Below are 14,003 nucleotides of genomic sequence, written 5' to 3' on the forward strand. Positions count from 1 at the left end.
GGGAGCAACCACTGCACTCCAGTCTGGGTGACAGAGTGAGACTCCAACTCAAAAAACAAAACAAAATTTAAAAAAACTGCTGCAGTGACACTGATACATCTCATGGTTACTTCTAGAGACCTTCAAATTTGGAGATGTTTACAAGGGTATATATATAAGCTTCTCTGAAATCACATTTCCATCAAAAATCACCTGCTCCAGAAAAACAGTATGATTGTCCTCAAAGAATTAAACACAGAATTACCATATGATTCATCTCTTGGGTATATGCTCAAAAGAATTTAAAGCAGGGATTCAAACATATTTGTATAACTTATTCACAGCAGCATTATTCACAATAGCCAAAATGGTGAAAACAACTCAAATGTCTATTGATGGATGAATAGGTAAACAAAATCTGGAGAATACAAACAAGGAAATATTATTCAGCCTTAAAAATGAAACTCCGACACATGCTACAACATAGATGAAACTTGAAGATATTATGCTAGGTGAAATAAGCCAGACTCAAAAGGACAAATATTGTATAATTCTACTCATAGAAGGTACATAGAACAGATTCGTAGAGGCAGAAAGTAAAATGGTGGTTGTCAAGGAGTGAGGAAGGAAAAATGGGAGTTATTGTTAATAGGCACAAAGATTCTGTTTGGGAAGATGGAAATGCTGGAAAATGAACGGTGGTGATGGTTATATAATATTTTGAATGTACGTCATGCCACTACCACTGATCTGTACACTTAAAAATGGTTAAAATTGTAAATTTTGTTATGAATATTTTACCACAATAAAAAATAAATCTCCTGCTATAGAGTCTCTTTTCAAACCAAAAATTAAGTTAAAAATCAGCATTAGCTAAAGTCTTCTCACTTCTGGTCACTTCCATGCTGAAAAGTTTTCATTATTTAATATTAAAAAAAAAAACAACAACCCAGAAGTGATAAGTAGAGAACAAAAAAAACTTTTTGAGATGTGCTGGACACAGCTAGGCATTTCCACTCATTCATGAGCCTCCCCAGATTCTCAATGCCCAAGATTCAAAAGAATGCCAGGGCAAAATGACAAATTCCAGTCCTCCTTGACCTTTTTCAGTCAGTAGGAAACAGATGAAACCTAATGGAAAAATCCTAGAACTTCAAGGGTCTTAAACACTACCTTAATACATATATCTGTCTCAGAATGACAGCCTTAAATCAGGGTTGAATTATGTTCGTCATACTCTAAGAAGGCTAAGGCAAGGAAAGGGGAAATTGAAACATATTTTAGAAAGTCTTTTAAAAATCTAAAATGGATAACAATTGCAGCATTTTAGGGGGAGGTTTTAGTTATCTGAAAACTACTGAAATGCACCACAGTATTTCTGAGTAATGTTGGAATGCTTTTTACAAATGCATAGCACTTTGTAAAGGGATTACTTTATAAGTATATTGGGGCAAAAATTCTACACATTCTTAACTGTTTTTATTTACTTTATTATTATTAGAGACATGTAGGGATATTTTTTATTATATTATAGATATAAAGATAATTTACCTTTTAAATTTTTCAAGTGAGTTCTGCAATTAATTTATCATACAAATTCTTATTACAGATGATTATATTTTAATGTTCAGAAAGATAAAAGAATATTTTACTGTTATATTTGAAATCATAAAAATATTACAAACTTGTTTATAAACATCTGGAAGATCAAGTAATAAAGAGCTAAAATGGATAATCCTCTCATGAAGCATTCAATGTTCTTTGATGCTTAAAATGTCTACCCTGTTCATAAGGCTCAAATTAAGTTAAACAAGTTCAGCTGGCACACAAACATTCATTCAAGAAACATATAAACTGAATGTCACTATGTGTTAGCACCAGAGCCATAATGATGCATAAACCAGACATGGTTACTCGTCATGAAATTTTTTATAGATTATTTTCAGATAATAAGAAAGTTAGGCACTAATAAAGTAAAGGCTTTTAAATTTGGATTGAATTAATTCAGATATCCCACCAATTCATGTATGCATAATTCTTTTTGATAACTTTTTAAATTACATTCAAGGTCAGAGTTAGTAATAAGTTCAAAACATGAGTTCAATGTTCACATTGTTAAATTATCAGTTCCCATCTTACTTGACATATAAGTACATCTGTCAAAGATGACTCCTCCCATCTCCCTGATGCCCTTTCCTCCCTAGATTTCAGGACACCACACTCTCTTAGTTTTCCTCCCCTTCACTGGTTGCTCCTTCTAAGTTTTCTTTGCTGGTTCCTAACCATCCCCTGAACTCTCAATGCTGTTCATCTTTGGTCCTCTTCTCTGCCCAATTTACACTGTCACACATAGTAGAACAAAGATATCCAGTGTCAAGTTTTTAAATCCATTTATATGCTGAAAACTTCCAAATGTATTCTTCCATTCTATACCTCTCTCCCAAACACCAAACTCAAATATGTAACTGCTTACTCAGCATCTCTATTTCAAAATCAACATATACATTGCCAATCGAAGGGCAACCCTTCACTCCCACCCAATTTTGTGCTGTGGTCTTCAATTATATCATTAAATCTCAATTGGTCAGCCTTTCATTTGTTCAGTTGATTCTATCCTTCCAGCTGATTCTAAAAACACTGGAATCATTTTTGACTCCTTTATTTCTTTCACAAAATCCATCTGTCTATAAGGAAATTCTGTTGTCATTACTTAAAAAATATATCCAGAATCTTACCACCGCTCACCATTTGCAATACCCACACCATGGTTTGACAAACCATCACTGCTCACCTGGATTGATGCAGTAGCTTAGGTTCCAAAGCAGCCAGAATGGTCTTTTTAAGCCAAAACATAACTTCTCTACTCAGCAATGGATCTACTCATCCTGCAATGGATTCTCATTTTACTCCAAGTAAATCAAAAATCCTCACAATGGCTTTTGAGGACCTGCATGATCTACACTTTCTCCTCATATCTCTGACCTTGCACCTACTTCCCTTTCCCTTGCTCAGACAAAAATGATCTCCTTGCTCCTCCTCAAACATGCTTGGCCTCATGCTTTTAAACTGACTGTCTCCTCTACTCAGATGCATTTCTCCACATTACCAGCATGGTTAAATCCTTCAGCTCCTTTAGGTCTTTTTTAAAAATTCATGACCTTCCCTCCAGTGTATTTAAAATTAAAATCTCAGTCTGTAATCCCAGACTTTGCGAGGCTAAGGCGAGTGGATTGCCTGAGCCCGTGGGTTCAAGACCCGCCCAGGCAACTTGGCGAGACCTCATCTCTACAATAAATAAAAAATTATCCGGGCGTGGTAGCGCACGCCTGTAGTTCCAGTTACTTGGAAGGCTGAGGTGGATGGGTCGCTGGAGTCCAGTGGGTTGAAGCTATGGTGGCCAGAAGCATGCCACTGCCCTCCAATCTGGGCGATGGAGTGGGACTCCGACTCAAAAAAAAAAAAAAGTTAAAATCTGCCTCTGGCACTTCCAACCCTTCTTGCACTACTTTTTGCTTTGCATCAGAACACTGAAGACCCTCTAACAAAGCATATCACTGACGTACTTATGTTTCTTATTTGTTCTCCTTCTCCCAGTTAGAAATGTAAGGCCCAAGAGCTGTCAATAGATGTTTTTTGAATGAGTAAATTAAAACGGTGTCCAACAAATTATGGGCGGTTAAAATGGATTGAATCCTTTGATTCTGTAATTATTTGTTAAAGGGCGAGTTTATGGGCTCCTACAGTGAATCACTATCCCTGACTCCCCAACTGACATACAGTTTTCAGTTCTATCTTAGTTTTCAGTATGTACTAGTCCTGGAATAAGCTGCATTTCATTAAAAATATGCTATAAATAAAAGCCTTAAGTCAAACCAGTGTCTGTATCTTTTTGGATTAACTGACCTCTCTGGAGGTGCCCTGGATAACCAATGGTCATAGTTAAGTACATAAATCCCTGTCTTTTTTCCTAAAACATGTCACATGAAGTTGCTCACTAGTAGTAAACTTTATAACAAACTAGCTCCTGCAATTTGGAGCAGGCTTATGACTGTCAGTTTGAGATTCATAATTGAAATCTTTTTCATGCCCTGTAAATGGCATCAGGTGTCTCTCGTGTAAATGGTTCAGGCTTAGCAGTTCTGCAATGGGCTGCCCTTCCCATTAAAGTCCTTCCTAAATGAATTATATATACAGTACAGACACTATTTTAAATCACAGCATCCCTCACATCCCTGCAAATCTGGTGAAAAGTCATACTTCAGATCCAGCTACCTATCTCTGAGATGATCCACAGGCCTCCAAAGGGATCAGGGACACAATCCAGTCTGGATTTTAAGCCATCTTATTCCAAATGTACCCTTCAAACATGTTGAAAATCCCTCTTTTACATAATGAAATAAATACAGAGACAGGATTTAATTTTATTTGTACACAAGAAAATAGATAACCATGACAATGCATTCTGGTTTTCCAAGTTTCACTGAATTATAATCAAATAAATTTATAACATTCTTGGGACTACATGAACTTTTTTATAAGGATTATATCCTTCATAAAATGATCATAGTGATTGGCAACTACTTTGCTACTATTTTGCTCTTTGGATATTTGATTTTAAAAGACTTAAAGAAAAAGGATTTTGTTTATTGTCTAATGCATATTTTATTGATGGACTCCTCAAAACCATTCTGCTCCTCTCAGGTGGCAATTTAAGCGAATAAATTCAACAAGGTCAAATTAATTTTAGTATGGCAGGAATGCTCAGTCGCACACTTCACATGAGGGGAAATTTCAGGATGCCATAGAGAAACACTAGTAAAGAAACAAAACCCTGTCATCTATAAAAGCACTTTTTCATTTGCATTTTAAAAATGTAATCAACAACATATTTAAAATGAACTCCCGCGCATGCCAGGTAATTCCGGCTACTCAGAAGGCTGAGGCGGAAGGCTCACCAGAACCCAGTGGGTCGAGGCTGCGAGCAGCCACTGCACTCCAGTCTGGGCGACAGAGTGAGACTCCAACTCAAAAAAAAAAAAAAAAAAAAAAAAAAAATGAACTCCCATCAAGTACGTATTTTACAGTGAAGTGCTAAGATGATAAATGCAACATATATTTTTCCTCAAGAGTATCTCCAAATAAAGATGAATTTTATAATACTTCAGGCACTAATATTTATAACTGAATTTAAAAGTCATATTCAGATGAAAAGTCAAATTAGGAAAAATGTTTACATAAATGTTACAAAGTGTGATATCATTCTGAAAGAAAAATTCTTAAGCAATCATAGCTGGTTTCTTTCTTTTTTAAAAAATTGAGATAGGGTCTCACTCTGTTTACACAGCAGGCTGGAGTGCAGTGGCAGGATCCAGGCTCACCGCAGCCTTGACCTCCTGGGCTCAAGTGATCCTTCCACCTCAGCCTCCCAAGTCGCTAGGACTACAGGTATGTGTTACCATGCCAGGCTAATTTTTAAAATTTTTTTGTAAGCCGGGCTCGGTGGCTCACCCTGTAATCCTGCGCCTTTGGGAGACTGAGGTGAGTAGATTGCCTGAGTCCGGGGGTTCGAGACCCGCCTGGGCAACTTGGCAAGACTTCATCTCTACAATAAATCAAAAAATTAGCTGGGCATGGTAGCATGCGCCTGTAGTTCCAGCTACTCGGAAGGCTGAGGCGGAAGGATCGCCGGAGCCCAGCAGGTTGAGGTTGCGGTGGCTGGGAGCGTGCCACTGCACTCCCGCCTGGGTGATAGAGTGAGACTCCAACTCAAAAAAAAAAAAATTTTTTTTTGTAAAGACGCAGTCTTACTATGTTGCCCAGGCTGGTCTTGAACATCTGGGCTTAAGCAATCCTCCAGCCTCAGTCTCCCAAAATGCTGAGAATACAGATGTGAGTCAACATGCCTGGTCCATAAGTGAGTTCTTCATGACTATTATATGCTTCTTAAGAAACCAGGGCATTGGTCAGGCTCGGTGGCTCAGCCTGTAATCCCAGCACTTTGGGAGGCCAAGGCAAGTGGACTGCCTGAGCCCTCAGGTTCAAGACTGGCTCAGACAACTTGGTGAGATCTCATCTCTAAAATAAATCAAAAATTAGCCGGGCACAGGAGCGCACAGCTGTAGTTTCGGCTACTTGGAAGACTGAGGCGGAAGGATCGCCAGAGCCCAGCAGGTCGAAGCTGGGGTGGCCATGAGTGTGCCACTGCACTCCAACCTGGATGACAGAGTAAGACTCCAGCTCAAAATAAAGAAAGAAAAAAAACTAGGGCATCTTCCTCCTCTCCAGGCCCTGTACTACTGTACCCTGCTCTGTTAATTTTATCCTTCCCATTTTTGGCATTTGACTGAGATAATAATCAAGATTTTATTTTTAATATTCCCTTAAAGGAATTGGAAAATTTTTTCAACAGTTTTCTAAGACTATTAAAAACTTCATTAAATTATGTTATGCTTTTACTATTAATTCTTTGTAGTATTTCTAAATGGTAACATGTAATAACAGAATTCCATATAACATTAAAACTGTCTAATAATCTCTGGAATATTGCTTTCCCAGCAGACAGCACTGCATCTATGCCATGTTCTAATCTGTCATTTTGCAAGTAGACAAGATAGTATTTCTCATCACAAACAGTGCTGAAATCTCAAGAGACCCATGAATTCACCACTTCCTAGAGTAGAGAAGGCTAGGTGATGTGATACAATTGTCAAAACACATGAAATCAGCAGTATAAATTTTAAAATGTAGTATGGTTCTATTTTTCTGAGAAGGAAAATCACAAATTTTTCATGAAGATGAAAAATAAAAGCAAACGAAACAAAAAAATCAATGAGGGCCAGCTCACTGATAACTTTTCACCTCTCTGGATACTAATCTCTGGAATCTATTTGTTTTGTTTTCCTGGCACCACTTCTCATCATGGAAGCCAAAAAGATCAAATACCTGTGCTTGCTGAGCCCCACCATCTGGGATGTGGGCGCAGCAACCTCAGTTCTGCTGGCTGGATATAGCCCAGGCCTGTGGCACTGGCTCCACTGTCACAAAGTTGTGGGCAGCAGTGATGACTCTGGTGCTCTGTGGTGACCTGGTACCAAGGCAGCAGCTCCTCCCAAAGGCCGCTCCTTGGTGGTAATGTCAGCTCCACATCATCTACTTTGTTTTGGTTTCTGTCCAGTTTCTAAGCTAGGTTTTCCAGTCTTCCTGTAGATTCAGTGAATTGCATTCAAGGAGTTCCCTGTTCAGTTTCACCCACCAAGTCACAGCCCCTGAGCTGGGAGCAGAGTAAAAGTGGCTCAAGCATGGGGTAAGAAGGGAGAGAGCTAAAACAACCTCCTAGTTTCTGGCAGGGCAAACACTGCTAGTCATAGTCTTACTTTGTTTATATGTGGTAAGATTTATAATGTGATTTTAAAGTCATTACTCCTTACGTGCTCCCCGAAAGCTCTTTTTACCTGCTTTACTGATTATCCTTTTACGTCGGTCCAGTAGCCAATTCACAGGTTCCTAGGAACAAGACTTTTCATTTTCTGTTTCTGCTTTCCTACCCCTCTGCTGTGGAAGTGGCCTTCTAGAAGGTAACAACCCCTCTCAAGTTCATGTTTGTCAGAAATTTGGTTGTTGTTTTTTTTTTTCCCCAGAGGCAATTATTTTCTTGGCTATTAGGAAAAGATCTTTTTTAAAATTCTCCTGTGAATCATTTATGTGGGGGGAATGCCTGGTATATAAGAAGAGTTCAATAAATGCTTTTGAAGGACCCCTACTCAAACTCTTCAGAGGCTGACCTCTTCCTAAATTCCTAGAAACACACCTTCTCTGTAGACAATTCATTATTATCTTGATTTAAGAAGCCATTCCTTTGGCTTCTGTTTAATTACTGGAAACACTGTTGCAAGTATTCAATTTAATGTCACAGATGATATTTCCAGTAAGCATTTGAAAGTAAACTTTTCCACAACAAACCTTAGTTTAAATTGAGTTTTGAGTCCTAGATCCTATTCTCCCACTTAGTTGCGTTATACAATTGTATGATCTCATACCGAATTAGGTTAAGTGAGAGAATAACAATGAGATTAATTTCTTCAACATTTACTGAGCATCTCCACCTGCTAAGACTGCTAATTGCTTTACATATGTTATCTCTAATAGGGCTTAATAGCAAACAGTAATGCTGCATTGTCCAGTACATCAAAAGAAAAAAAAGTCTCTGACACACTAAATGGAACCAAGAAAGCATTAATTCTTCTTTTCTCTTACTCCCTGCACCATGCCCCCACCAGCCATTTAAAGTCAGATGGTAGCACAGATCAAGAGTTTGGAACATCATATTTTATACAACTGAATTTTGTATTTGAAGAAATGTTGAGTTTTATCCTTCTGTTCACACAATTTCAAATCTTCAACAAGAAACAAATTCTAATATGATTTGGGTATTAAATATTTTGCATGCATCAGTTCCCTATGAATGTGCTGTATACTCCATTTCCAACTATTTTAATACTTACAGATAATAACATCTATATTCCCAAGATAATCTGTCTGTTCTTTTAAATAAAGGTTTTAATGTCCTACAAAATTTAAGTGATAGTTTACCAATAACAAGAATACATTTCTTTTTCTGTGTAGCTCAAATTCACTTCATGGTGGAAGGCAAATTAGAGCCCTCTCAGTCTCTATCCTAACTCTATCCTTGAGCTTGCAGTGGACTTAAATTAATGGTAGATCATAACATAACAGAATCCATGTATGAGGTTTTATCTCTTTTATTCTTAAGGATGTTTGTTTGTTTAAAAAAAGGAAAACATGACTGTATTATCTCTCAAACTGATCCCTAACTATGTGGACTAATTTTTAAAATTATTAAACAGCTTTGATAATATAAGAGGCTGCAACCATTGCTAAGGGATGTTTATTAATAAAGACTGCAAAACCTGTAAGTAAAATCTCAGTATTCTAATTGTCTAATTTCTAACATACTCCAAAGGTCAGAAAACTATTGCTCAAGGGCCAAGTCTGGCCTGCCAATCATTTTTGTTCAAGTTTTACTGGAACACAGTCATGCCCAGGTGTTAAAATATTTCCTATGGCAGCTGTCTACTACAATGGCAAGTAGTAGGAACATACATCATATGGCCTGCAAAGCCAAAAATATCTATCTATCCCAGACCATAAACCTTCTAAAACTCTGAAGTCATTGTGTAAAGCCTGCTGATTTATTTTCAGAGTTCTCTTAATTCTTATTAAACAACAACAACAAAGTTAAAAAGACTTGCTGGCTGGGCACAGCGGCTCAAGCCTGTAATCCCAGCACTTTTGAGGCCAAGGCGAGAGAATTGTCTGAGCCCAGGGGTTCAAGACCAGCCTGGCCAACTTGGTGAGACCTCGTCTCTTCAATATATTAAAAAATTAGCCAGGCATGATAAGCACTGCCTGTAGTTTCAGCTACTTGGAAGGCTAAGGCGGAAGGATCGCCTGAGCTCAGCAGGTCGATGCTGGGACGGCCGTGAACGTGTACTGCACTCCAGCCTGGGCGAAAAAAAAAGAAAGAAAAAAAAAAGACTTGCTAAACAACTCTTTGGGCTAGGGAGATTTGGTGAGGGGTTTCATGGGAAATGAATATATCTCAACATTTGCACCATAGCAGCTAAAGTCATAGGTGACACCTCCACTAGGTAATTTGGAGAAAGGACATAGAATTTATGGCAATAATTGAACATTTAACTCTTTCATCTAAAAATGTAGAAGGGGTTGGCCTAGATAACCTCTAAGCTTTTCAATCTTCATGACTGTTTAACACAACTCGAGTAAAACCATAAGCAAGCTCAGAACCATGAGTGTACAATATAGTAATAAATGTCTCATAGCACCTGCCTAAGGTGAGAGCATGGAAGTAATACATTTTAGAAAAATGGAAACTGAAATGGTTAAACAAGGGTATGTGGAAGTTTCTTGTACTATTCTCAAAACTTTTCAGTAAATTTGAAATTATAGCAGGCACAGTAGCTCACACCTATAATTCCGGCACTTTGAGAGGCTGAGGCTGGAGGATCACTTGAAGTCATGAGTTTGAGACAAGCTTTGGCAACATAGTGAGACCCCATTTCTACAAAAAATTTAAGAAAAAAAAAAAGAATTTTTTTGGCCAGGTGCAATGGCTCATGCCTGTAATCCTAGTACTTTGGGAGGCTGCAACAGGAAGGCTGCTTGAGTCAAGGAGTTCAAGACAAACCTAGGCAACAAAGCAAGACCTTGTCTCTTAAAAAAATAAAACAAACTATAACAAAATAAAATGGTATAAAAATAGTTCAAACAATTTTAAATGCTAGCATTTAAAAGGGAAAACTTCAGTGTCTTTCTTTGATTAGCAAAGTTAACACAACAGCCATAAGTCTTTAAAACATACATAAACCATGTCCGGTACATCCACTGAATCAAGCATGCCTGAGGATGCAGACTACCATTGCTCTCTCTAATTCTGCCTCCTAAAGTGGCATCTTGTTTACACATTTTTACCCTTTGGATTTATCTTACTTTACAGAAAACAAGCTAGCTAGTAATGAAAGGGATCAAAGATAGGTAAAATACAAAGGAAGCTGGCGTGGGGAGAGAGGTAGGAGGATGAGGGAAGAAGAGGGAAAGAAAAGGATGGAGGTTGAGAAATATGAATAAAAGAGCCTAGTTGATCAACAAACTAGATAAATACGTTCCAAATGATTACAAGTATAACAGTCCTTTATGATCTTATCTTTGGCAGAATAGGAAGCCAACTTAACTGAAACATTTGACTCTCATATAATATATGTACATCCCATATGCTTTATACATACACATAGCTCAAAAAGAGATGAAAGTATTTTATTTTTATAAAATACAAACACTAAGCAAAAATTATGCTAACTGAAATAGTGCCTAGAGAGTCACATACATCCACATTGTTAAATATAGAAACTAACTGTAATGAGAATCATTATCTCCAGTTTCCAAGGATACCAGGATAAGCACTACTCCTAAATTGCAGTTCATTCAGCAAAGGGCACAGAATAATTTATACTCAGGGTCATCCCTGGCTGACAGCAGATGGGGAAGGAGGACCAGGGTAAATCATCCTGTTTGTTCTATGCTGCTTGGTGCCTACTCGAGTTCCCAGACTCCGACTCCCACCCTCTGGTCCCAACCTTGGCCAGTGTTTTATGGGAGCAATGTGGAAAATCTGCTTATACATTGCAACTCCAAGAGAAAAGGAATCCACAAAAGGCAGGGCAATCTGAGATGTGATTAATGCTGGGGGTGGGTTGGAGGTTGGAATTCCCATTTGCTTTGTCTGTGAAAAGGAGCAGAGGCTGGTTCTGTGTGTCAGTCACACTAGCCACCATCTTTCCAGTACCTATAAAGAAACTGTACAAGCCGGGCTTGGTGGCTCAGCCTGTAATCCCGTGCTTTGGGAGGCCGAGGTGAGTGGATTGCCTGCGCCCATGGGTACGAGACCCGCCTGGGCAACTTGGCAAGACCTCATCTCTACAATAAATCAAAAAATTAGCCAGGCGTGTTAGCATGCGCCTGTAGCTCCAGCTACTTGGAAGGCTGAGGCGGAAGGATCGCCGGAGCCCAGCAGGTCGAGGCTGCGGTGGCCGGGAGCAGCCACTGCACTCCAGTCTGGGCGACAGAGTGAGATTCCAACTCAAAAAAACAAAAGAAACTGTACAGTTAATTTCAGCTTACCACTCAATGCTATTCAAGGCTTTTCTGGAGCTTGCCACTCAAACTGCCACAGTCTCTACAATCAAACTCATCTTCTACTTGTTTTGCCTTCTAGACTCTGGGATCTAGACCTTTCATAAAGATTACTTTTGGCTTCCACAGCAATAAAACATAAACTCTACTTTCTGACAATCTAGGAGATATTGCCTCTGAATCATTCATTTGTTTATTCAAGACCATTTATTGATCGCTTTCAATATCACAGGCATTGTGCCAGGCCAGACAAGCAGTGACAAGAAGTGACAGGAGACTTCACTTAGGATCACCAGGTAAAGTATCAGTAACAGACCATGTCCCTTAGGCAGTTTAAGAAGCATTTGGCCGGACTCGGTGGCTCAGCCTGTAATCCCAGCACTTTGGGAGGCTAAAACTAGTGGATCATCCGAGCCCATGGGTTCAAGACCAGCCTAGGCAACTTGGCAAAACCTTGTCTCTACAATAAATTTTTTTAAAAAATTAGCAGGGCATGGTAGTGTGCGCCTGTAGTTCCAGCTACTTGGAAGGCTGAGGCAGAAGGGTCGCTGGAGACCAGCAGGTCAATGCTGTGGTGGCTGTGAGTGTGCCACTGCACTTCAGCCTAGGTGACAGAGTGGGACTCCAACTCAAAAAAAATTTTTTTTAATTAAAAATAAATAAAAATAAAAAGAGGCATTCTCTCATAGTCAAATTGTCACTAAGATAGTGATGTGGATTTTATGAATACTTTAGATTTGTCTTAAACTTACAGAAAGTACATATAAAAATACGATTCAGACATATTAGCAATTTTCCATTTCCTTCCCCATCACCTGTTTACCCAATACAGTAAGACCTCCCAGGTGGCACCTCAGCTAGGAGCAGAGAGATGCTTGTAAAGAGAAAAAAAGCTCTCTCTGCCTTCAAAGGCTTCCTCCTGATGGACATGAGACACAATACCAGGCTAAGCTTCTTAACTTAATGTGATAATACAGAAGAATAAGCTGCCTATTTTGATAATGAAGGCCTTCTAGGACTTTCTTCCTCTGTACCAGTTACATTAATTGATACTGTTCACTGTTTTTAAGAAGGCAAAGGAATGAAATATAACAAAGGTTCTACCAGTTATGTAACATATACAGCATATTTCAACAGGGCAGGCTATTTTGATATTAACAGTTAATACAAAATTTACATATTTCTTCCTCTACATTTTAGATAACTTGAATATCACATTTCTAGATGCAGTGTCACATGGAAATCAATGCCAGTAAAGTCCAACCTTTTTTATTTTATTTATTTTTTAGCAACAGGCTGAGTGTTTTGGGACCATAAGATTGTGAATCCAGTAAGCAAAGTAATAATACCAAAATTTAAAACTATCAACACTATGTGAAATAGGAAGTTAGTTTCAATTCTCTTAAGAGTTATGTCAGTAATTATTTTAGTGTGTTATTCTATTTCTCCAACGGGGCAACATTTTGAGGTAAGATGGCTTCAGACAAGATTTTATGTCTGAATCATGAAGCTTTGAAAATGCTTGAGTTATGGAGATTCAACTAAATAGGCCGCTATTTAATTTTTTTCCTTGCCCCACCCAAGGCTAGTGCTTGCTAGGGCAAAAACACGGACACTTGGCTAGGCGGAACACCAAACACAGAAAGCATTCACAAGTCACTGGCAGAAAGGTCATCATCTGTTTTCACATTTTTTTCTGATAAACCAGATCAGCTTTCACAAAACCTCTGAAGGTAGAAGCCAGCTTACATTAAGCTACATAATTATATTCTCTATTTATACATAATCAACTTTAAAAAACAAAACAAAACAAAAAAAACTTCAGCCCTGAAAGCACCCTACCCACCAATTCAGGAGCCGAGAACTTGGACTTGAGCCACTTGGCTCCTTGGATGTTAAAACCTCGGATCACTTCTTCTTTTTCTTTCTTTCTTTTTCTCTCTAGTATTCAAGCATCTAGATTCTGGTCTTGTGTGTTGCACAGGTCTTCGAAAAGACTTTCTGGTGGCTCACCCTCCTCCACCCCTCTTGAAACAGAGAGTGTCCAACTGGCAATCCTCAAATCATAAAGCCAGCAAAAAACAGAAAAACGCCCATGAACGCCGTCTCAAATTTTTAACAACTGGATTCACGACAACCAGGAAGAGATCCAGCCCTCCCGCCCGAGGCCGAGGCTGGCACCCGCGCGCAGGGCTGGCGCAGCTCGGATCGCGGCCCCGCTCTGAGCCCTCCAGCCTCACCTCTCCGTGGAGGCCGAGGGCAGCGGAGACCTCGGCCGTCCCGGGTGCCGTCCTGCC

The 14,003-nt window shown here is 39.0% G+C and overlaps 1 protein-coding gene across 1 annotated transcript in view; it reads right to left on the minus strand.

Moving 5' to 3' along the window:
* ZDHHC2 (zinc finger DHHC-type containing 2) overlaps positions 1–13,594 on the minus strand; it is a 73,365-nt gene extending 59,771 nt beyond the window's left edge. The window contains exon 1 of the mRNA XM_008061206.2: positions 13,553–13,594. The gene's annotated coding sequence lies outside the window, so the exon portion shown is untranslated. The remainder of the gene's footprint in view (positions 1–13,552) is intronic.
* Between the last annotated feature and the right edge of the window lie 409 nt (positions 13,595–14,003).

This window comes from Carlito syrichta, unplaced genomic scaffold, assembly GCF_000164805.1.
Source record: "Carlito syrichta isolate Samal-C Ts95f unplaced genomic scaffold, Tarsius_syrichta-2.0.1 Scaffold305146, whole genome shotgun sequence".
NCBI lineage: Eukaryota > Metazoa > Chordata > Mammalia > Primates > Tarsiidae > Carlito > Carlito syrichta.